This window comes from Corvus cornix, chromosome 4A (assembly GCF_000738735.6).
Source record: "Corvus cornix cornix isolate S_Up_H32 chromosome 4A, ASM73873v5, whole genome shotgun sequence".
NCBI lineage: Eukaryota > Metazoa > Chordata > Aves > Passeriformes > Corvidae > Corvus > Corvus cornix.
Genome location: NC_047058.1, coordinates 15,417,776 through 15,442,147, shown reverse-complemented (window position 1 = coordinate 15,442,147; position 24,372 = coordinate 15,417,776). Strand labels below are relative to the sequence as shown.

The 24,372-nt window shown below is 39.8% G+C and overlaps 1 long non-coding RNA gene across 1 annotated transcript in view; it reads left to right on the top strand.

Annotated features, from left to right (window-relative positions):
• Positions 1-875: 875 nt before the first annotated feature.
• LOC109145118 overlaps positions 876-24,372 on the top strand; it is a 271,655-nt gene continuing 248,158 nt past the window's right edge. The window contains exon 1 of the long non-coding RNA XR_005604651.1: positions 876-1,002. This is a non-coding gene — a long non-coding RNA (uncharacterized LOC109145118). The remainder of the gene's footprint in view (positions 1,003-24,372) is intronic.

The window sequence follows — 24,372 nt, the reverse complement described above, 5'->3', positions numbered from 1 at the left end:
AGGAAAGATCCTCAGTGGGTTTTGGCATTTGTACTTCGTCTTCTTGGCAGACTTTGGTGGGTTTTTATTCCACAGTTCCTCCATTTTAGTTGTGTTTCAGTGGCTTTATTTTGGTGAGTTTTGGTGGTGTTATTGGCTTCTTTGTGTTTTTGTTGTGGGTATTGTTGCAACGTTGAGAGGGATTTTTGCATTTTTAGTGTTTTTCTCACATAGAGTGGCTTTTCTTGTGTTATGGCAGGTTTTTTCATCATGGCTCTTTCTTTGCATTTTTTGTGCATTTTTGGCTTTTTTTGGTGAAATCAGTTTGTAATTTTGTTTTTTATTTTTTACTTTTTTTAGTTTGTCTTTTTTCTGCAGTTTTGCAGATTATATAGAATTTTTTTCTTTTTCACATTTGTTTTCACTTGGGGGGGGCTTGGAGGGGGCTTTTCTGATGGAATTCTGGAGGGGGGTTTACTGTTATTTGTATTTAATTTTCTGCTTTTTGAACTTACATTTCTCCTCATAGCATTTTCTTTTCCTGTTACAAAATATTTGGATTTTTTTTCCCGTTTGGAGATATATATATACATAAATATATGTATATTTAAAATATCTTTGAGTGGATTTGGCATTTAATAGTATTTTTCATTATTTGACAGTTTTGGTGGTTTGGGGCATCTTTGCCTGGGTTTTTTTTTGGCATTTGGTGTCATTTTTGGTGCATTTGCCAGTGGATTTGAAACTTTTTTATATTGTTTTGGTGTGTTTTTTGTATTTTTTTTCTTTTTTATGTGCTGTTTTTAGCATTTCAGGGTATTTTTCAGCATTCTGAGCTGTTTTTTGGCAGTTTTTTTCCCTGCAATGTTTTTGCCATCTTGCCAGTGCAGGTGATAATGGTCATGGGGATGATGCAAAACGCCCTTGTGTGGCAGCACTGTGGGGCTGCTTCTCTGGGACTGGTCACCATCCCTTCTGCAGTTCAGCCTGTGAAGAGAGGAGCTTAAACCAGTTGTCATGCAAGTAAGTGATGCTTTGCTGATGAGAAAAAATAATGTGGCCTGAACCTGTAGGCAATTCCAATTTAAACCCTCAAAAAGGTGTATCAAAACCTGAGAGCATCCCAGCTTTATTAAGGGATTTTGGAAGGCTCTGGGATGCACACAGCCTGTGGGAAAGGAAATACTCTCTCTACTGGGCTCAAAGGAGTCTCATCTCTCATGTGGCTCTCAGAAGAGGTCTTTCCTCTCTACCCTCTCTCAGTCACAGTGTTCTGTCTGAGAGGATGCCTAAAATTCTTGGAAAAACGCTGTGGAGTCTCTGAAATGGTCACACTCTGGGTACCGACAATTTTGGCATGAATTTCTCAAGCTACAGGAGGAGTTTTGCCCTTGTAAAAGCACCTGCTTTGAGTCTGTCCTGTGGTCCCACTGACACCAGAGGAGATGCACTGGTGGAGTCTCATGCATGGCACCCATTTGGCTGGGAGGCTCCCTGGGACTGTGTGCAACTCCTGTAGCAATCAGGGGTTTTTACTGGACAGCTTGGTTTGTCCTACTGATAAGAGCTTTTATAATTTGTGCTACAGCAGTGCCCAGAGGGTCACAATCTGACCAGGGCACTCTGTGCCAGGCAGTGCTCGGGCACGGTGGAGCTACATTTACAATTAAATTATCCAGCTGAAAATGGGAACCTCTCTTGCATGCCCAGCAAAGAGAAGGGTGCTCCAAAGCCATCTGGGATTGCCCATATTTCTTACCCATCAGCCCAATTTCCAGTACCAATGTACAGGAGAGGTGGGACTTGGGACCCCAGGTGGGGATGACATTGTCATTTGTGCGTGAAGTTAAAGCAGCACAGATGTGAAATGCTTTAGGATCCCAACCCAAGGGCTGGATTTTAAATGTAAACCTGCTCAGCAGGAGGTGGGAAGTATACTGAAAGTCCATGGAGTGCAATATTTAAGCCCTCTCAGGGAAGAAATCCATCTGCACCATCTGGGTAGGGTCTGTCTGCACCATCCGCTGCCAGAGATCCCCGTAGCCATCAGCCCCCTTGCTGAGGGACTGTGGCCAGTGTCAAGTTTGATGGCCTGAAGGGACAGCTACTGATGTCCAAGCTGCATTTCCACTGGGATGGCAGAATGCATGCAGCCTGGGTTTCCAAATCTTAATTAGATGCCCAATGAACTAGAACAATGAAAGAGCAGCTGAAGATGATGCAGGTTTATTCTCTTTTTCTGTTTAGCTATCTAAATGACAGATAGGAGCTGCAATTCTCTAAGTGCATGTGATAACTGAATGACATCGTGAGACTTCCTTCTGTTGCAGAACAGTTGTCTACAAAAATTCACCCATGATTTCACTGATTGTTTTGGAGGGCCAGATGAACACATTAATAACACCAAAATCATAGTTAGAATAATTTATGACCCACTGAGTTTAACCACTGGGTGTTGCATTCATGCCCTAGCAATTTATTTAATAATGTTTTCCCACCTTGAAACTTACTGTATCATCCCAAAACATCTGTTTGAAATGGTTGTTTCAATTGCTCAGCTGGCTCTTGCTAGTGTAATTTAACATTTTCATTAGCTCAGTAAAAGAAAGAATTTAAGGACTTTTATGTTTCAAAGGCATGATGTGTGTCATGGTGGGAATCAGGTAGGAATTAAAATTGTTTAATGAATACTTTATGGATTCTGTAAAGTAATTACATAGTGTAATTAAATTATTTGAAATTCAGTTTCTAACTTTGTTTCCTGAATAGACTTAATTTGATCTTTGGGTAGGGAATAAATTTCTTTCAGTTAAGCCCTCTGTAGGCAGAAGAGAGAATATGTCATTTGCACATAGGTGGCTTGGGACTTCATGGCAAAGAAAACCAAAGAGCTTCCTTGTTTTGATCTATTCTCTGTTTGATGGCTTGTGTTCAGCATGGGGAAGCTATGTAATTGCTATCAACTACTCACTGAATTAGCTTATTTGAAATCTTTCTCTATAAATTTATTCTACAGCTGTTAACAGCAGACTTGTAGGTGAAACAATGCTTGTGCTCAGTTTCGCAGCAGGAGTTTCTGTTTACCACAGTCATGCACGGAAATGCTCCTACAGAAAATTCTACACATATGAGGATTCAAACATAAACTAAATATTTTCAGAGGCTGATCAATTAACTCTTACTGAGGCAAAGTGACATGGAACTCAGTGACCACTTGGTTATTAACATAGCACTTGTGCTTTGGACATTTCTGGCTCTTTTTTCACTCTCATTTTGGGACAAATCAAGGTGAGACTTCAAGAATTCAAAGATTCCCAATCTTGTTAATTTGCCTGGGAAAATAAGTGAATGATTTCTATTTTGGATTAAGTATAAGTTTTTCCTGTTGGCTAGTAGGCCTTCTCAAGGGCATCAGTTTTCCTTTGCAGTAACTTCATTACAGTTCCTTACAGGACCCTGTTCTGACACAGACAGCCTGTCGCCCAGCAGGTCACACAGACCACTGGAACTCTGCATTGATTCTGTGACTGGCTTAAATGGTTATAAAAATTAACCAGCTCTGTATTTACCATCTTTTAGGGTAAAAGAGAACTCTATTCAGGAAACCCAGAATAGAAGCTTAGGAAATGACATAATTGAAAGTCCCTAGTCACTGAATTAGAGCATGGGCACAGTTTTGGAGATGGAATTAAAAATATGTTCCAGTGTTTTAGAATTTTCTTCTTCTCCTGCATGGAATTACAAATCAGCTCTGAGTCCTCACTGTGCAAAGTGTCTGAGCCTGAAGTCTTGGTTCAGGTCCATTCTCTCACTGTGCTTAGAAGTAAATAAAAAAAGTTTTCATGACTTATTGAATCAGTTGGGAGGCCTGAGCCAGTAGTTAAACAGTCAAGGTCTGAGTATATCTATCACAAAATGTCAGAGAATAAACTGTATTTCTGAAGGATGGAACCCGCAGCAGAGTGTGTGCACTCCATGAGGAGCTGACCAGCTATTTACTGCAAAGCCTGCACCTTCACTTCCAGAAAAAGGAGTGCATTTAAAACACATTTCAGTACAACAGCCCAGCTTTTTCATGGAAAATTAAATAATCATGCTTTAAGGGAGGATGGCATCTTTCATTTCTTTTTACCTTTTTTTTTTTCTTTAAGAGCTTTAAGTAGACAGTCCAAATGAATATGTTCTCTAATTCAAGTCTTAAAAATGAGACTGTGCTCAAGATGGACCATAAGAGAATGCAACCTGCCAGCTTAATTAAGTTTCTGGAATGCTTCTGGGCAAAATTAATATATGTGGATGAAAGCCAAAATCAGCCTGACTGAACAGATTTTAGCTAGCACACCACAACTCTGAGAAACACAGGGACCTTAAAGTATGCAGCCTAGCAATATTAATTACAGTGGTTAGAGAACGGTCTATCCTTTTTGTGGATGCCAATCTGCATTTATTGTTGTTTATTTCCAAGCCAATATGGCTGTCGGAACAATCTTAGAGTAAATTAAAAATTAGAAAATGATTTGCCATCATTTTCTGCTTCAAACTCTTATTAAACAGCGCTTGATGAAAATAGAAAGTTGGATTTACTCAAATAGCCTGAGTGTGAAACTGAATTAGTCCATAATGCAATAAAGGCCTGTGATACTAATGTCCTTTATGAACATGAACTCCTAACTTGGCCTTTATCTCTCACTAGAAAAGGATCTCTGCATTAAACACTTCCTTAGTCTTGTCAGCAGATGCTGTTCCAGAACATTTGGAGCCTTTAGCAGCGCTTTGCGTCGGCTGCATTCACTTGCCACAAAGAGAAGAAACAATAAAAGTTTCTGCTCTTTGATCCCCTAATCCTTCATGTCCATGCTTTGCCATGGTGATAGCTCTACTGCAGTCCTATGTACTCCACTGCTTTATTTTGCAGCATTAAAATGGAGGTAATGTGGCAAAGATAGGTCACAGAATCAGCTGAGTTGGAAGGAACCCACAAGGAGCATCGAGTCCAATACCTGGCCCTGCACAGGACAGCCCCAAGACTCACACCCTGTGCCTGAGAGTATTGTCCAAATGCTTCTTGAGCTCTGCCAGGCTTGGTGCTGTGACCACTGCCCTGGGAATTTGTCTTTTAGCTCAGCCAAATCAGAGAGCTCATCCTGATGTCTTCACTGAAACACAGCCCCCACTGCCTGCAGAGGGAATCCCACCCCAGAAAGAAGGTCAGGATCAGAGCACATTTATCTCTGGCATATTTCCAACATGTCGTTGGGCAGCTGTGGTGAGCAACCATGGGAAATGCACACACTGAAAATCCAGGATTGCACTGCATTATATGGTGGTAATTCAAGAGAAACTGATTAACTGGTGTCAGTGCAGAACAGAGACATTCTGGTGTTCTAATTGCCCCCTTGGAGGAAGGTAAACATTGCCAATCTCTCTCCTGTTCCATGAAATGTTTCCTTTTCTGTGAAAAGGGCTTTCACAAAAGCTCTGCTTCTCAGTGTACAGTGGCCTAGGAATGCTCTGAAATGCTGCCTTGCTGGGACTGCTTTAACCAAACCTCTCCTGGAAAGGTGAAGAGGGCTTTGAGTGACACCCGTGTGGCAATTCTCCAGAGTATTTTTGATGATGAAGGTCACTTATTAAAGAAAATTTCACTTAGAAAACATCTTGGTGCCAGAAATTATATTTTCTTCTGCTTTTCCTTTGAATTGTGGTTACCAGTAAGAACCTGGTATTTATCAAGTTGAAAACAATAACAGACTGACTCAATTTTCTCCTGTCATCAGCAGGCTGTAATCTTTAAAAGGTAACCACCCATGAATGGTTCCTGACAATTCTGCCCTGTCACCCAGCAGTGGCAGAGCCTTGTCCAACTGAACCAGGTAGTTTCAAAACAGCAGAAAACTGGAATCTGCTTTCCTATCTGATATAGTGCTTGCTTGGATTTTCTAACATCTTAGTAATGGGCTCTTAAGCACTCACTGTCTGACAAATGAACGCAAGAGAATCACAAAAATTTCCTTTCCTCACAACATTATGCTGAAAGTATGGGCCCAATTGACCACCCTGACAGTTCAGCAGATTTAGTGGTGCCAAACTGTTCTGCAACTGACACGGAGAAATTTTGCTCAGATTTATGGCTGAACACTAAAAAGACTTCAAATAGGTTTTGAAGCAACAAAGATATATTTTCCTTTCAAAGCCTTGTATCGCCTTCTGGAGTACAAAGGTAATACTTGCACATCATGTCAGATCCCTCTCGCTTTTTCTGGGCATTAGTGTATCAATTGTTATGAATAATATAGGAAGGGATACCTGTTTCCAAAGAAGTCTATAACAAAACTCCTACTGATTTCAAAAGGAAAGTCCTCTCCCTAGGCTCAGATCAACCAGCTATGGCAGTACCCTGCCTACAGAATTTACTAAAACATGCACAAATATATGCACACCAACACCAAACCCATGACATTATATAATAATGTTAAAAATGAGAGTCTGGTATTTTTATCTCATAATTTCTAATCACATTTCATTAAGATTAATGACACCTTATTTCCCTTGTGTTCATGTCACAGTTGGTTTTTAATCATGTCTGTTATGTAGCCTGACAATTTTTCATGCAATTTTCTTTCAGGAATTAGTATAACTGAGCAGTAAACTATTAGCAAAACAGGTGTTGACCTAGCTAGAATTATATGTAAAAATATGATCTAAATCGGGTTATTTAGATACTTTACTTATGACTTGAGGTTATTTTGAAGCCAAAAAGAATTTTAAAATTGGACTTTTCTTAGTATACTGTATTTTTAATGATTTTTTTGATTTTAGTGAAGGTTATATGTGGAGCTTCTTAAAAGCATACATAAAAATGTGTAACCTCAAGACATAAGAGCAAATTAATTTAGACAAAGTGGAATAGTTTGTCCCTGAGATAAGCTGGTGGCAGTAAGGCAGTCACTGATTTGGACCATCATGTTTTGTATTGTTTACTTGGAAGTGGTTTCCCTTTGGAGCTGGCTTGCTCCAGGTTGGCTGTGTGGAAGTGCCTTTGGGAGAACTGCTCTCTGCAGATTTTGAGGATTGTGGTCCATAATTCAACTCCAGTAATGTTCAGGATTACAGTTTTTGCATGGGAGATTTTACTAACCGGTTGAGATAGCTGCACTGTTCTTAATCCTTGTGAATAGAAATGAATATAAATATTGGGGAGTACATTCTGCAGGGAGAAATAAGCTTCAGGCACAACGGTCACAGTTATAAAGTATTAGCAGTCTTCGTAAGAGAAATGTTTCTCATTTTTTACGTACACTATTTGTATGCTCCATCTTCCTTTGAAGTCACTTTTGCCTTTGATTTCAATGAGAACTCTATGGGACATAGACAATTTTAGTCAACACTTTTTCACATTTCCGTTGCTTCATGCTAACAATTCTGAGCTTCCAGCATTTGGATCAGGGGCTTTGAGCAAGCCCTGTAACTTTTCTGCTTCTCTTCATCTCTTGAAAACATCATCTGTGCTCACTAGCTTATTTAGTTGGTTGCATGCCTTTAATGGTCCATGTCTGAAAGTTGTGAATTTTGGCCAAAGTTTAGATTCCTGCCATGTTTTCAGCCCCAGGAGATTGAAATGCTGAAATTTGGAAAGGCCAGGTATTACTCTAAATGCACTTCTGAGGTGATGATAGAGTTCATATTGTTTTTCTGGAAAGCACTGATGTTTCTACTCAGTCAGAAAAGATTAAATATTGCCTAATGGTTGTAAAGTTCTTTGAAGGTGAAATGTGCTATACAAATGATACATTATTTATAATATAACTACAAGATGCCTCAAGAAGTAATCATGGAACTTAATAAGAAATTAATTTTCCCTAGATTTTTTTTCAACATCCCATAAAAGTTAATAGAAAATTACAGTCCTGCACTCAGAGTCTAATGTAATGATTCTAAAGACCTATAGGAAGGACATATTGCTCCCTTTAGAGTATCTTAGATGAGACTCCCTATAGAATCTTACAAGTTTCATTTCTATTAAACTCTGTGGGATTTAGTCTGGTTTTTTTGTGGTTCTTGTTTATTTATTTATCTTTTTCAATACAAAAATGAGAGTTTATTAATTCAGGAACCTGTTTTTAATGTGCTTTCTGAAATTGCCAGTCCAAAAATTAAAGTATTATGCTCTACAGAAGAGCAGCATTTGCAGACTTCTAAAGAGAAAAGAGAAATTTTATTTTACATGTCATTTCTACCACATCAAGAGCTGTTACAATGTGTTTAAAAAGCATTTACATGGGGTTAGTTAACATAAATTCTTTGTAGAACCTTTGATGCCAGTGCTGCTAGGTGGCATTTTGCTAGTCAGCATTAGTCTCACACATTTTCACAAAGTCTAAAAGAAAATATATCAGGTTTTTTTTTTTTTTGGCTGTAATCTCCATTTTTCTCTATCTTCTCTTTTTGTATATGTTTCTATTTTATGATTCCTCGACTGTTTTTCTCCACTTCTCCTACTTGTTAATGTGAAAATATTTTATTAATAAGATGTAATATTGCAAAAACATTTTATTACTTTTGGAAAAAATATTCAAGGCAGTAAAATACTACATAGAAGATACTGTTTTAGGAAAGTTTCATCTTCAGACTTAGTGTTGATTTGCTCTGACAGAGCCTGCTTCTTTAACCAAAACAATCCCAAATTACATTTGAAATTCACAGAGTTGGCTAAGAATTAGGAGGAACTACTTTACATTTCTTATGAAGTTGAGGGACTGTTAAGCAGTACTTCATTAATTTCAGTTCTTTGTGAGAAGTCATCAGCCTTGAGACTATTGTCACAGCAAAGAATTTGAGAAGTACAAATACTCAGAATACCCTGTGGAGAGTTTCTGTACTTTGGTTTTATGGATGTGTGGGGGTCTCTCAACACTTCTTTTGCCCAGCTTCAAATAACTGAACTTTACCCTCAGTAACCACCTCCCCAGAGCTGTGATGCAACAACCAGCTCCCAAAGGCCTGAGATACGAGAAAAAGGGAAAACAAAACCAGTGAAAGCAGCTTTCATTTAGATAAGAATAAGCTTTTGGAAATAAGGAACGTATTGTGGAATTTACAGATTAACTAATCCCAGGATTTGCCAGTCAGTACAAAGAACCCTGTCTCCAAAAGGGAAGAATGAGCATTTCCAAAGGCTCTTCAGCAGTAACGGAGTCTGGATATGAAGGGATGTGGTGGGAGCAGGGATCTGACCGGGCTGAGGTAGAGTGGGGGCTGTACTCAGTTTCTCACACAAAGCAAGCTCTGCCTGTGATAGAATGAGGCTGTGGGAGCACCCCTTCTACCAGCAGTGAGCAAAAACAGTGTCTGCATCCTCCTCTGGGTCGTGTCTGGTGCTTGGGACGTGAGGGTCCAGTGCAGGGAGGGCTTGGCTGGTGGCTGAAGGGCAGTGGATCCAGCAGGGGCTCACAGGAGGAGATCAGAAAGGGGCAGAAGTGGTGCCAGGAAGCTTTGGAAGGAGCTCTGTGCCTCAGAGCTGGGCACACAGGAGCAGCTTATGGGAAGCACCCTCACATCCTGCTTTGTCCCCTCTCACTGTGAGGAGGAGGAGTATGGAGGAAAGAGCTTTCCCTCTGACTGCTGAGTAAAGCCACAATATTAAATATCTTTATTAAGAGAAGATTTTCCAAAAAATTCATTTTTTGACCAGTCGAAATTGTTATGTTCCCTGATCTTTCCCTGCTTCAGGCTCGTGGGCAGCTGAAATTCCTTCACAGATTTTAAACTCAAGGAAATAAAATAATTTTTTTCTTTAGAGAAAGAGCTCTTTGGCCTATCTTTCCTTTATTCTTTGACTTAAAGTTATGATTTTGCTTATAGCATATTCCTTCAATTCCTTCAGTTTTATTTAATCTCTCATATGTAATTTAGGAAAGTCTCTCACAGGCAAATACTGTAACAAGTGCAAGATAAAACTTGTGCCATTACTGAAAGGGCTTGTCAACTTCATTCTTGTGCTTTTCTTTTCTGAAAAAGCTGCACTACAACAGCAATTTTGTAATTTTCAACAGGGAGAGATTTTTCTTTACAGAAGCAGCTGGGAAACCAGATGGAACGTCTGTGTTCCTTATTTTTTTATTTTTTTTATTTCTTTTATTTCTTGCTTTAACTAAGTTCTCTGCCATTAGAGGTGGTTACTTTTCTCAGGAAATAGATGTGGCTGCTATATTCTCAGCATGAGATTTGAACACTTCCTCCTCTTTTAGAAATTCCTGTTGTGTTTTAGAGCTGCTGGGTCAATGCTGAGTTTGTTCACCTTTTGGAACAAACGCACACAGCGTTCCATGTGATACCAGGTGGTCCCAAAGGATGTGTGTAGGAAACAAATGGGAGTCAAATTCTGACTGAAGAATACTCCAAATAGACCTTTTTTCTAGAATGGGCACTGAGTAAAGGAGCATGTCCCAAGCCTTTCCCTGAAGTAAAACGATTTCTCTCTTCTAACCATTTTGTGGGTTAGAAGATGTGATCAGACTGATTCCATTTGGTTCCTTCAGCTCCCTAACAGAACAGAGGGAATTTCAAAAGTATTGTCTTATTCAAATAGTTTCCAGATGCTTTCTCTGTGGAACTCTGTATCATACAACCTGTGAGGATGTGATCTTGCTGATTTTGGTTCAGCTCATACAATTTGTTCTTCATAGCAGGGGATAGCTCCTACAATTTTGAAGTAGTAATGTGAAAGAGCATCCTCACTTCCCATCTTGCAGTGCTATTCTGCAGGGATTCTTTCAGAAGATACTCACTCTTCTTTGCCTGAGGCATCAATCTTAAAAGTAAATTAATAAACTAATATTTATTGTATCTCAATAATTATCTTGGCTTTAATTATCATAACCATACAAATTCTCATGTACCTTTTCAAGCAATATTATCATTTTCTCTGGCCTTTTAATTGCTACCATGTTAAGTGGTATGTCAACCCCTACAAATTATTCTAAGACCTCCTCTTTTACTAATGGGTTCTTTTCTGATATCACCATGTCCCTGACACAAAACAGCTGCCTGTGCAGGTGTGAATTCAGCTGTGATCATCAGCAGGTGGAGCAGGTGTGGTCAGGTTATTGGCGAATTTTTGTCTCCATGAGAAAAAGTTTGGAAACTCCCCCCCTCCTTTTTGTTGAACAGGTTTTGATTCCATCAAAAATCTGCCATTTCTGGGTGATTAACCCAGTGAACAGACACGTGCCAGCATGGCTATGCCAGGTGCTTTGAAAAGTGTGTGAGTACTTGTGGAAAGCACCACTCACTGTCTGGGAGATCCTGTATTTCTGTAGGACAGTGCCACAGGTGAGATAAAACAGGAACATTTGGAAGGCCTTCGGTGTTCTGCATTTCCACACAGAAATGGATGTGAGGGGTAGCATGCTTCGAGCAGGGTGTGGGGTTGTCCTGCAGCTCCTGATACACCTCAGGTATGCTTTCTGTTAGATGTGGTGGCTGGAGAGCTTGTGGTACAAGGGACAAAGAGAGTCCACTGGTGGGACAGTCCCTAGTAGCAAAAGATCCTCCAGGTGAGGGTGACAAAAGAGGCTTCCCCCAGGACGCTTTGCTTTGGTATGTTAGTGTAGCCCAGTTCTGCTTCCCTGGTTGGCCCATTGGCCTCCCCACCCCTTGTTACTTTCTATGTTCCTGCCCTAGAAGGTTCTCCACTCCCTGTTCCCCCATTGGCCCTGCCCCATCGCCACTCCCCAGAGTTTCCCATTGGCTCCCATACCCTGGCCCCCCTGAGAACTGCCCCTGTGCCCTCAGATCATTGGTCCCTGATGCTCGATCTGCTCCCATATATAAACCTGGACCTTCCAATGTTCTTTGCTTTGTCCCTGGAACCCTTCACACGTGTGGCTGCAATAAACCTCTCCCATGGAACCCCATATGAAGACCCTTCTTGCCTTTTAGCCATTGACCCAGTTTAAAGAGCTATCCATGTGTGTATAATGTGTGAGTGTGCGGGGGTCCTGCCGAGCGGCTTCGCCTTGGACATGCTTTTAGGAAGGCTGCAGCTCCTCACCATCTGGCACCTGCAAACCCAGAGACCTCAGTATTTGCATCCTTCCCTCGAGGGAGCATTGCTTTTTAACATCTCCTTAGCAGAAAACAATGCAAAAACTCACTCAATGCCATCAACGCCACCTCCTTATCCAGAGTCAGAGCATGATGCTTTTTCTTGAACCTGACAGAACTCAATCAAAAACTGCTCATTCGCTGCTGGTTAATCTGGCAGCCTTGCCCATTGAAGTCTGTATCGTCTCCCCTTTCACTAAGGCCATCACTGTTTTAGCTGCCTGGAAATATGCCAGGTTGTATTCCCTAATTTTTTTAAAAAACTTTTTTATTTTGCTGTGGAAGTTGCAGATGGCAGGATATTTGTTTACCTTGATTGATTTAAGAGGGTACAATATAGGACTTAGGGCTTTCAGTTTTGCTGTTTTAAAGGCAGAGAGCGAAACAGAAGAGATGCTGTTCTGCTAGTCAAGGCAACTTACCAAATACCATCTGAAGATAAAAGGATCGCTGGCATATTTGAGCAGAACAATATGTCTTGGCATTGCTCCTTGCCCCTTGTTTAAGAGCCAGATGGTAAATGTTCCCTTGCCAGGGTTCTATGTAGAAAACAGGCAAGTTATTTTGCTAAGGAAATGGCAGGCGTGTCAGAATCAATAGCCTTGGAAAGCTCACAGTACGTGCCTCCTCCTGACAGATCGAGGGAAGCCAAGGAGAGCGGTGAGCTGGAGCAAGGCACTCACAGTGAGAAGTGATTTTGTTCTGCAAGCAGGGCAATTTCCTAACGACGTATTACACGCTTCTGCCTTCTGTTTAGTGCTCAGAAGGAGCTGCTGGAAAGGGGATCACAGCACTGTGCACTGCTCACCTTCAAACATCTGCGCGGTGTCTGCAGGCTCACGTGGCAAAGGCAGCTTGGCATTGCTTGTACCTGGCCGTGGGGATGCAGTGCAGCCTTTCGTGGGGTTCTGCTGCTGCCTACAAAGCTGCTGATGGTTTCCATTATTTGTGGAGGTGTAATGGTCAGACCTATGGAGGGAGATTCAGTCATACCTGTCTGAACTTGATGATTTTGACATGAGGTCAGCAACACTACTGCATGTCAGGAAATAAGTGTGGAGGGCAGCCCAGCTTATAGGAACTTCCCTCTTATGCTGTACAGAAGGAAACACAGGAAAGGAGGAATAAAGCAAAGTGTAGAGGCAGACTTGATATTTACTATGGCCTGAGGACACCTCTGCATTGGGAATTTTCTATGCTGTCCCCACTAATATAAACACATGATAGATTTATGTTGGCTCCAATTTGAAATTCAACCAACTTCTTTAAAAGAACTTACAGAGTCCCATAAAGCAGAAGAATAATGGATGGAAATGTTTTACATGCTTGGAGGGAAATGGGAGAGTACTAAAATGTGATAAAGCATTGTGAAATGATTTACAGGATTGTTTTGGGGTGGGAATATTTTAAATCATTTGAGTTCTTATAGGATAATTAAACAGCTTACAGGACATGGTGTTTTCAGAATGACTGGTGTGACTACAATGCTCTATTACTGGATTTTGAAATATATTTAAACTCAATTCTTGGCCATGAAGAACATTTTTAACAGCCTGTTTAAATATGGAAGCAAATGAGGAGATATACTAGGTGCCAGCTCTCAGCCATGCTAGCCAGGGTTAGAAGTAAAAGGGCCTTGCAAACAGGAGTGTGGAATTAATTTTAAAAGATTTACCAACTCAAGAAACTAGACAGAGGGATTTAATTAAAGTCAGAGGAGATGAGAGGTAGCTAGATTAATCTTGGAGGCTGGATTAGTTGATGAATGGAGCCCTTTTGTCTGTTCTTAGTTGATATTAATTTCTGGTGCTGTACTCATTTTTTATAGATTTTTGCCATGTATTTTAAAGAAATCCCACTGCTTGGGCTGGTTAAACACATTTCATTTCAGCTACTTTGTTTTTAATGTATTCTGTTAATGGTTTATGATTGTCATCTAAGTAACAAGATAACCTTACCAGTCCTTTACCTTAAATGACTCTTTTTTTCAATAGAAAGCCTTTTTTAAATCACTCACTGAATGGAGAATATCAAGCATCAAATATAAAAGCATGTAATGAAAAAAAAAACCCAAAACCCTAACCGTATTAAAAATTCAAATAAGAAACCTGAGAAACCAATCACACAAGTACTTAAAAGAAAATTCAGCCACTTCAATGCCTCAGTATTAAGTGAACCATATAAAAAACTGAAAAAACAGCTGGATTTAATAATTTGTTTGAATCTAAACAAATCCTCAGGGATCCAGAAACAAGTCTCCTAGAAAACAAGCCCTGGATGTATCAAATGTGTTAATATTTCCTACGGAGTCAAGTGTCACTGTATGCCCTTGACAATGCAATTCCATTTTCAGGAAAAGGTCAAAATCCCTCTTCATTGCTTTCAGAAGTGGTTGTATCTATCCCTGATAGGTAACCAGAAAGGTGTTTTTCAATCACATATTTCAAAAAAATAAATAGCTGCAGTAGGTTCTCTTATTTTGCAGGCTTCTCATCCATGCTGAATGTATTTCAACTGTACAACTGGACAACTGTAAAAATATTATTAAATGAAAGAACTCAATTAATAAATACCTTAAATCCCAAAGTTGTTAGGAAAACAGCACGAGACAAAGAAGTGAGAACAAATCAGATCACAATTTGTCTGCTGCCTAAAGAAGCAGAAATGCTGTAAGTCAGAACCATGACTATGACACAAAGAGATTACTTACTAGTAATTCATTTTAATTATTCTGTCCCTGTCAAGGTCCTTAACAACTGTTTCTAAATATGCTCCATTTTCTTATATACAATAATAATTTTGTACTTTTTATTAGTACTTTCATTGCTTGCTAAGGACTTAACATCTAAGAATATTTTTTAATGGGATTTTTCCAGATGGTGCTCTAAATTTGGGCCTCTTTATGTTCCATGTTGTCACAGTTAAGCAGAAGGCAAATACCGCTTTCTGAGACTGGTATGTTAATTTTTCAGTGTTGCTTTTTGTATTTCGAACATAGTTAGACATTCAAAGCTTATGCTGACATATATGTGTGTGTGTGTGTGTGTGTGTACACTAATTATAATTTCTCAAGGTCAAATAGAGCTCGTGTCTGTTTGGAGTGACATTTCCCATCCTTCTACCATCTCTGGCTTTATAAGAGGGGTAAAGCTGAAAGTAAGAAGGCCAGGCTTCTGTTAAAACTAGCAACTCTTGGCATATAATTACATACATTGGCATATATTGCAAATTGACCTTCCCTGATGTTTCTAAATGTATTGTTGTTGGCACAGAATGGTCAAGAGTGTGATTATTTGTTAGACTCCATTTCCAAACTTCTCAGTGACTGGCAGCGCTGAAATGCAATAAGTAGGCCATTTGTTCTCTTCCTGCCATTTATTCCTTTTTCACCTTTGCTTCATTAGCTTTATGCTTATCAATACCCAGTGAAGGTTTTAAAGCATAAACACGTTGATTTTAGGGGGATATTGATCAGGTGTTAGGATAGCAATGAATTTCATATGGTAACTCCCATTCTGGCATTACAGTGTAGTCGGAACGAACAGATTTTTCAGCTGAGACAGAGGTTGTAGCCTTAGAGATTCTCTGCTTCAGCAGCTCCCAAAGTTCCTGCCGTTTTCCCAAATGATCTGTTTCCAGTGGGCATGTGAAGCACCACTTAGCAAGACAGCCCAGAGTCTATGACTTCCATTTCATGCTTCAGTGTTTTACCATTACATGCGCGCTCAGAGCGCACGAGTGCTGCTCGCTACCACTCGGGTGGTGATGGAGATGGGAGTATCTGTTCAGGAAGATTTCATTTAAACTTTCTGTTCTCTTCAGCAAGAACATTACAGGAGCCACTTGATTGCAAGTGATAGGAAATGTGCTATGCCTGCATTTATTTTATTTTATTTTGTTTTATTTTTGGTGCTAAAAGGGGCTTAGCTATTAGGAGTGGGGTATTTCAGGACAGTCTGAGCTACTGCTTTTAGGCAGCTCCATGAGCTGTGAGGACTGTGCCTTCCTGTGGCAGTGTTGCTGTGTGTTTAATGGACAAGAATAGATGACAAGCAAGACTCAGTAACAGGCAAAAGGATTTTGTAGGAGTAAATTATGTGGCTGGGAAAAATTTAATTTTTTTTATTCCCTGAGGTACCTACTCTGTATTACACGTGTTAGATAGAAGCAGCAACCTTCAAAGCAAAGGAGAGGTTAAGGACAGTACTTTGAAAGCCTGACTGGATTTGTGTTTCTGGACTCAGGTAACTCTCCAGGCAAAGAGCTTGTAATTTTAAAAGTAAATTTTTCGAAGTGTACTGTGTCCACCTAGGAGATGAAGCCAGTTCTCTTGTCTGCCTTTAAATCTTCTTGCTCCTATTTCTGGCACCAGAAATTATGCTTAATTGCCAGTGATGAAGTATGGCTGGCATAATTTTGCTTTTCATAAATGGATGATTCGGGTTCATTTTGTTCTGAGAATTGCCCTTCCTCAGCCATTGCAGTAAAGCTTGGAGAATGAGGTCATAAAAAGTGATATTAAACATCTTTTAAAATCCATAAGACTGAGGTGAGAGACTGTGGTGTGAATGGATAGGCTTGGAGAGACTTAGCCACAGCTTTGTAAATATGTACTCAGAGAAAAGTTACTAGTGAGAAACCACACTAACAGAAGTCTATAGTCAGAAGGGGAAGCAAAAATTTTACCAGTGAAAGTACTGCAAAAATCTGGAGGCTAATGCTCAAGAGACACTGTCACTGCCTGGAATTATATATTAAGCTTCAATATAAGACACAGAAAGAAAAAGTATTCATCTACCTTCTATCCTTGCATTTTCTGGCTCTGAAGCAGTAAATCTCAGCTTGAGTAGATTCATTAAAGAGCAGAAAGAAAAACTGTATTCCTAAAGAATGCAGGGAATAAAAATTATACTTCTTTAACTGATATATTTAGCTGCAACATTTATTTCTCTTGCAATGTAAATCTATGTAATAACTGCTATCTCTTGTCTTGGAACTTACTCTGAATTCTATCTTTTTAGTGAACTTTAGAGGCTACAAACCAACTTTTCAGAGAATTTGAGCCTCTATACCCAACAGAAACACAATCAGCGATCAAGGCTGGGCTCCAAGCTATTAATGAATGCTACAATTAACACTAGAAAACGTTTCCCAGTATATTAATGCATCCCTGTAGTGCAGATGTCCTGGGAAACAAGGACAGGAACTTCACAGGGGAAGATGGATAGCAGAATATAGCTTACTAAATATTAATTAGTGTAGTAACAGTACACTATTCACTTTCCTACTTCAGGGCCTCATTTGCCTTACACAGGGAGAGGAATGTGGGCTATGCATGATTAATTACAGATATTTGTTTGCCCTGGCTGTTGTCAAGGTGCCATTTGAATGTTGTATGTACACTAATCCCCTTTTGGTGTGTGTATTTTCTTTCTGCATCTCTCTATCCTTAAGGTGTGATTTTCAAACACATTTAGCCTCTGTGGTGTCTTCAGGAGCACAGGGGAAATGTGTTGTTGCAATCTCACATGAGGTGATAACTGCAATGAGGTAGTTTCTTAAATATCTGTAATTCTGCATGTGAAATTGAGGCTCACTTACACCTAACAGAGCAGCCTTTTATAGCATAAAGCTGTTAAAAATTGCACTGTCTGAAACCATACTAATAAGAATATCACTGATCATAATAAAGGCTGTAATTCTAATTCCAGGCAGGTATTTCACAGGATTGTTTAAATATTCATTATGCATAGGCCTAAAATGTCAGTACATAGTCTTAAAATTCCACTACTTGGGCTTTCAAGGTCCTAATTAAAACAACCATATGATGATATCTTCTCTTCCTATATTTAGCATATTCCTACAATGTATTTGCAGTGAATTGTTTCAGGCTGTAAGAAAGGTGAAAGAGTCTTCTTGTTTCCTGACAGCATTTTGTAAAAGCTGCATTATTGCTGAATGAGGCACATGTATCAGTGCCAACTTGCTTTCTTCCTTGGGCATGTTGTGCATTTCCTTCAGTAATTTGTTATTGTTATTAACTTTTAAAGCCACCTTAGCTTGGAAGAGAAGCACTGCTCTTAGCTTTTCCTTTTTTCATATTTTTTCAAGCAAGAGAAAAAAAAATTTTCTCACTGTTAGCTGTGTATTCTCTCTACATTGATGCAGAATGAGACAGGGATGGCAGAAACAGAGTGTACACACATGAAGCATCTTACCCCTGCTAGGCAAAGTTTAGGGCTTTGTAGCATCACAAAGGGCCATCACCGTCCTGACAGCAATTTGAAGATTTTCCTCTGGGATGACTGCATTTAAACATGAACTCAAAGCATTGTAGATTTCAAAAAGAGCCTTAGAGACTTATTCTGTGACAGAGTAAGTCCCATTTGGCAGTCACAAACAACGTTTGTGGGATTTGAGGACCTGCCATGCCATCCTAAGGGAGTAGTAAAGCTTCCAGGGGCTGGTGCAGGAAAGGAAGGTGAGGTAGCATGTGAAGGACAGCACTGCTGTGCTAAAAATCCATTTCAGGAAAACAAGCAAACAAAATGGCCCGAAAATATTCTTTTCGACTATTTGAAAATATTTGTCTTTTAATTACTTCAGACTTCATTATCTCAGCTAGTCTGTCATCCAGGCAGCTCCCAAGCTGTTTGGAGCACGTACAACTGTGGCACTGTGCAGTTGTGCCTCTCTTGGCTCTGAGGAGCTGCCCCAGGACGGGGCTGTATGGTGCAGTCCTGGGCTGATTCAGCTGTGGGGAACAGGCAGTTCTCCTCACAGACTGCACTCTGCTGGAATAAACACTGGCAGCTTCTCTGGGTGTCTCTGTCTCGGTGCCATGTCCTCACACCCTGGATGCTTCTGTTTCATAGCCAAACCTGTAAGTCTGTGTGGGGATGAATCTGTAGTAAACCGCAGCCTTTTTCTACGTTATAAAAAAATGTGTAATTCTGGACTTAGACCTTCAGGTACTTTCAAAGAGTAGTCAGATATGTTTGGGTCTTTTTTTTCAATACTTAGGATGAGACCTGAGCTAGGATTTTGAACCATCTGAAAGCTGTTACGTGTCTATCATCTCAAACCACCACTGCTCCTTGCTGAACCCATCCAACAGAGCATCTCTGCTGGATTTGCACCCCTCCTGATCATACAGATTTGGTCCTGTGAAGAAAAAGAGCAGAGGGATAGGATTTACTGTAAAATGTCTACAAGCTGTTACACTGTGGTAGAGTTCTTTATCTGTGGCCATACAGGTGATTTTCTGTGCCATGCATGGGTGTGATTCCAAACCCCTCATGCTGCACTCCCTCTTTGCTGTACTCATCACTTAATCTTGGAGGCTCCCAGGCCTGTGGTCAGAGGTGGCACCTAGACTTTTGTGATTTGGTTTTGTAGAATATGGCACACATTGCAGCACCCATTTAATAGTCCATCTGTGACTTCTGGTAACAGAAAAAAGTAATTGGTAGCTTAAAAAGGGCAATTCTGGAGCAAGCCAAGCATTAGGAATCTAACCCTGTGGCTGCTGCAAAGTTCCATGAGGCAGCAGTGTTGGTCCCTGGTGCTGGAAGAGTTGCTAATGGAAATGTGCAATTCTGCTAAGAGCTGTTCCAATCTGTTAAAAATAATTCTTGCGATTTGGGAGACTAAATACAAATTTTAGAGACCATCAGGATGTTTTTTTACTCACACTTATTTTGCTGTGAATACTTCATTGTTATGTCCAACAGTGAACTTTGATACTTTGATGTTTGAAGTTTGTCAAATAACTGCAATGTAAAGTCAGCTTTTAATGAAAAATAATCATGAAACCTGAGTGAAGCACATAGCTAATAAAGTAACATTTTATTCAACTGATGATTAGCAAAAAAACCCCAACAGCATGGGAGGAATGAACTGCTCACTCATCTCCATTGGGAAGTCAATTTTTGAACATGTAAAGTAGATGTAATATTTTTGTGCCCTTCTCCTTAATCAGCCCCGTTTTATTGTCCAGAGGATGCCTTTGTTTTCTGTGCCTCAGCCTCAGCAGTCCCAGTGACTGTAGGTATGATTGTCCTCCAAATCTGTCCAGTATAAATATTATTAGATAGAAGTCCAGATTGATGGCAGAGCCTGTGCAATCAGTAGAGCTAATGACAGAAGTAATGCAGGTCACTGATCAGTGTATTCTGTGATTTCTTGCCAAAACATTTATTCAATTTGAGGAGTCAACATACACTTCTACCATAATGACTTAGCCATCAGTGGGGTAGTGATCAGCAGTTACCCAGTTTGATTCCATTCCCAGTAAATCATGAGAAAAAGGGCCAGATCTGAATCTCACATGTGAGGTCAGGACCACACAGCTTCCATATTTAACAGCGGAAAAATCCATCATGCCTCACTTCAGTTGAGGGAAACCAAACATGAGTAATGAGGAGGGATAATTGAGAAGTCAGCAAAAGTCATCATAAATTCTACACCAATCAGTATCCCCAGAAGTCAGCACGGTCACATAGAGGAAATGTGCCTTTGAGAAGGTGAATCATTCTCTGTTTCAGTGCTGTCACTTGTCCACCATGGGAGATGGCTACTAAACATGAGAGAGGTGGGTAATAAATGCATTAGTTGTTGATACAAAGATTTGTGTAACTGCATGTTTTAAGAAGCCATTTTGGTTAAAATTATTGTTACCTGCCAATTGTCATTTAAATGCTGATGGAAGCCCTCCTGTAAGGGTGAGATTCCCCTGTGCTGCCCGAGGAGTTTTGCTCTCAGAGCGCACCCTGGGTGCCAGTTTTCTGAACAAGCCGAGTCCCCCTAAAAATGGGCTGAGTCAGTCCAGTTGTGATGTGAGCAACAGGGCATGAGCTTGAGTGTCTCTTCCAGGATGAGACCAAAAGAAGAAAGAAACCCTATTTTTCCTCTGTGTTCTGAGGATGGCAGGTGGAGATGTGTGTCTGAGTGACAGATAAGCACAAGCCTGGTTCCTCACCTGTCTTCTCTCTGAGTAACAGAACTGCTTGACACTTAGTGATGGCTGATTTATTAACTGGGTTTGACCTGCGTTTATTGAGTTAGCACAAGCAAAATAACATCTGCCAGCTTCTGCCACTGTCAGTGAAAGTTAATGTTTTAATGTGGGTATCTGAACCACAAACATCCTAAATCTTTTAATTTCAAGGCTTGCCCATGCGTGGAAATCACACTATTCCTTATTATACATGGATTGTTTTGCCAATTTTATTTAAATGTATTTATGTATAATTGCAGTATCTAGTTCTATTTGTAGTGTCTTTAAATATATATATATATATATATATATATATATATATGCAGCCTGGTACAGAATTGCAAAGCTGTTGATAGCAAGCAGTACAAATATTTACAATCCAAATGAGCAGGAAAAACATGTGCTGTTATGCTAACTTTCCATTGGAAGCGAGTCATGCACGGCTGAACAACAGAGCACTAAAAGCTGAGGAAATGCTAAATGGTGCTGATTAAAAAAAAAAAAAAGAAAAAAAAAGAAAAGGTCCCTAAAGGCCAAGGACTCAAACAGATTTATTCCATGAAAAATGCAATCTGTTTTCAGACCCTTGTACAACAGCAGCCTTAATCTGTTAATCAGTAAGACTTAAAAAATTATTTATAACAGCACCCTAAATATTTAAACTGTGTTCAGCCATATGGAAGCATCATGTTTACAGACATCAGTCACTTCATATATTCCACATGGGAGAACGGTAGATCAGAGAACACCAGCCAAACACAGGATCATGGGAGAAGAGTGGTGGTGTGCATCACACGTGAAGCTAAATCAAGAATTAGTTCTAGAAAAGGCACTGGACTGAGAGACAACAGTTCTGAATTTCATTCCCCTCTCTCCTAGCAGTATGACTAAGTTCTCTGATTTTCTGCAGTTTTCTTTCTTCCTAGTCCCTCTCTATTTTGCAAGCTTTCTGTAGCAAAGCCTGTTTGACACCGAGTGTGTGTGAGCTTTCCAAGCCAAACTGAAACCAGATTCCCAGCAGGACTGCTGGTGCTACTGCATCCCTGTGTTACAGAAATCATCTTCCGCTGAAATACCACTGTCCTACAGTTCCCAATCCTAATGCAAACTCTGCAAATTGGTGTTTAGCGAGTACCATTTGTAATCAAAATGAAAAATGAGTTTAGTTTGGAGTACTGCTGGTAAAACTAATTGTTAATGGCACACTGAAGGGGCACTGAAATGAAGAAAAGTTTTGGTAAATATTCCCGAATTCAGGTGGCATATCTGCAAACCACAGCTGGTAATAGCTGAGATTTTCATAGCTGTCCTGGATAAATTGTACAAGTCTTCTGTATGTGTTTATTCTGCATTCCTAAACTGGTTTGCAAACCCTTACCCACTGTAGCAGAAAAGGGTGCATCTTAAAAGACAATTAAGTTTCTCTTCGTATGTTTAGCAAATGAAGGTGAGAGGCAGCTGGGACCACTGCCTACTTCATAGGTTAAAAATATATAGATATACTCAGGAAGAGGTTTTGACCTCTTAAGTAAGGGATGGGATTTCTTTGTTCTTTCCCTCAATATTAAAAATCTTTTTTGTAAAACCATGAAACAAGATTGAAATAAAGGATGTATTCTATTATAATGTCATGTATGGTAATAGAGGAACATTTAAAACATCTTTCTCCCGGTTTGACAGAATTTACTGTAGATAAAACAAAGTGAAAAGCATTTACTTGAAGACCAATCTCCTGTCTGAGCTCTGCATATGTTGGGGTTTTTTGTTGAGTTTGACTGAAAAGAGTACTTGTCATATTTAGGTATTGAAAAATCAAATCCAATTCTCATTCTCTACTCCATAACAGATGATTAATATGTTGTTGCATAGTACCACAATGCTCAGCTTCCATGTTACAACGCCATTACTTTTCCTCTACTGCCAAATACCAAGAAGCTGTAGTTCTCTCTCTGAATGTAGCTGAGGCTTCCTGGCATCCAGTGTCATGTTTTTCATGTGATAAATCTGCCATTTTTACAGAGGGCCTGAGTAAGGTCGCTATGCCTCATTTCAAGTGTTTAAATATTTTATTTAAACTCAAACGTAGAGGGTAAAGGGGAAAAACACAAGGAGGGTGTGAACTGAAGTGCTGCATGGTCAGAATGAAAAGCAGTAAGGAAACACAGCTCCGAAAGGTTAAGATAAAGGTCAGGAACACATTAAATATGCTTTTCTTGTATACCATGTTTCCTTTAGCTAGAAAAAAGCCATGAGTATGCTTAAAGCAAACCCCTGGGAAAATGCAGAGTTCAAATCACAAGAGATGGGCATTATCATGAACTGGCATTCTGTAATAAAAACTAAGGTGATTTTTATTTCATTATTCTTTTTCAATAAACAAAATGTCAGACCCATGAATGTCCCCTGTTCTGACACCAGGAAGTCACCGCACTGGTACTGCAGATGGCCACAGAGAAAAATCAGAACTGTCCAGGATCTCTAAAACCACCTCTGCTTCTTTGAGTGAGCCACAGTGCCAATTCAGTGACCAAAAGTTTGTACAAAGGCTGATCGGCCCTTACTTTTCAGAACATCCACTTACAGAAAAAGATGTATTTTTACTTTTGGTTGGATATTTTAAGGCAAAGTTGGCTTTTTTTTTTTTTTTTGCCATGTTGAACAAATAGGTGTTTTCTATTTATGTGGCTTAAAAGATGCAATTTGTGATGGGCCACACATTTGGAAGTATGTTGTATATTCCAGCTAGTGTCACTGAACTCCAAATCTATTGCTATTGTCTTTATGACTGCTAACGAGTTATGGTTTAATTAGCAATGACCTGTCATCTGCACAGTGTATAGGTGTGATGTGCCTGACTTTGCATGAAAAAACACTGAGGTTACTGCTGGATAAAGTAATTTCAAGTTCCATCCCTTGGCCAGGGTAGATATGTTGTGTTATCAAGTTGTCAGAACTGCTAGATGGTTTCATTTATTTTCTTCGTGGTATCTGAAAGTCATGCCTGTGTCTGCTATTATGGCTTAGTTTCTGCATAGCTCTTTAATTTGTAGAGGTCTCATTGACAGCAAGAAAAATTATTACTGCAGCCAGTGGAATACATAATACCTGCCTGCAAAATGGTGTCTCATCACATCCAAACAAAGTTGGGAAGGTGAGGGAAGGGTAGTGATGGGAGGCATTATAATTCCCCGGGATAACTGGATTGGAGGATGCAAATGTTCATGGCTAAAATAAGAGCAGTGTTACTCTCAGTGCTACAATAAGGTTTCACATAAACTTTGTGTTAAAAC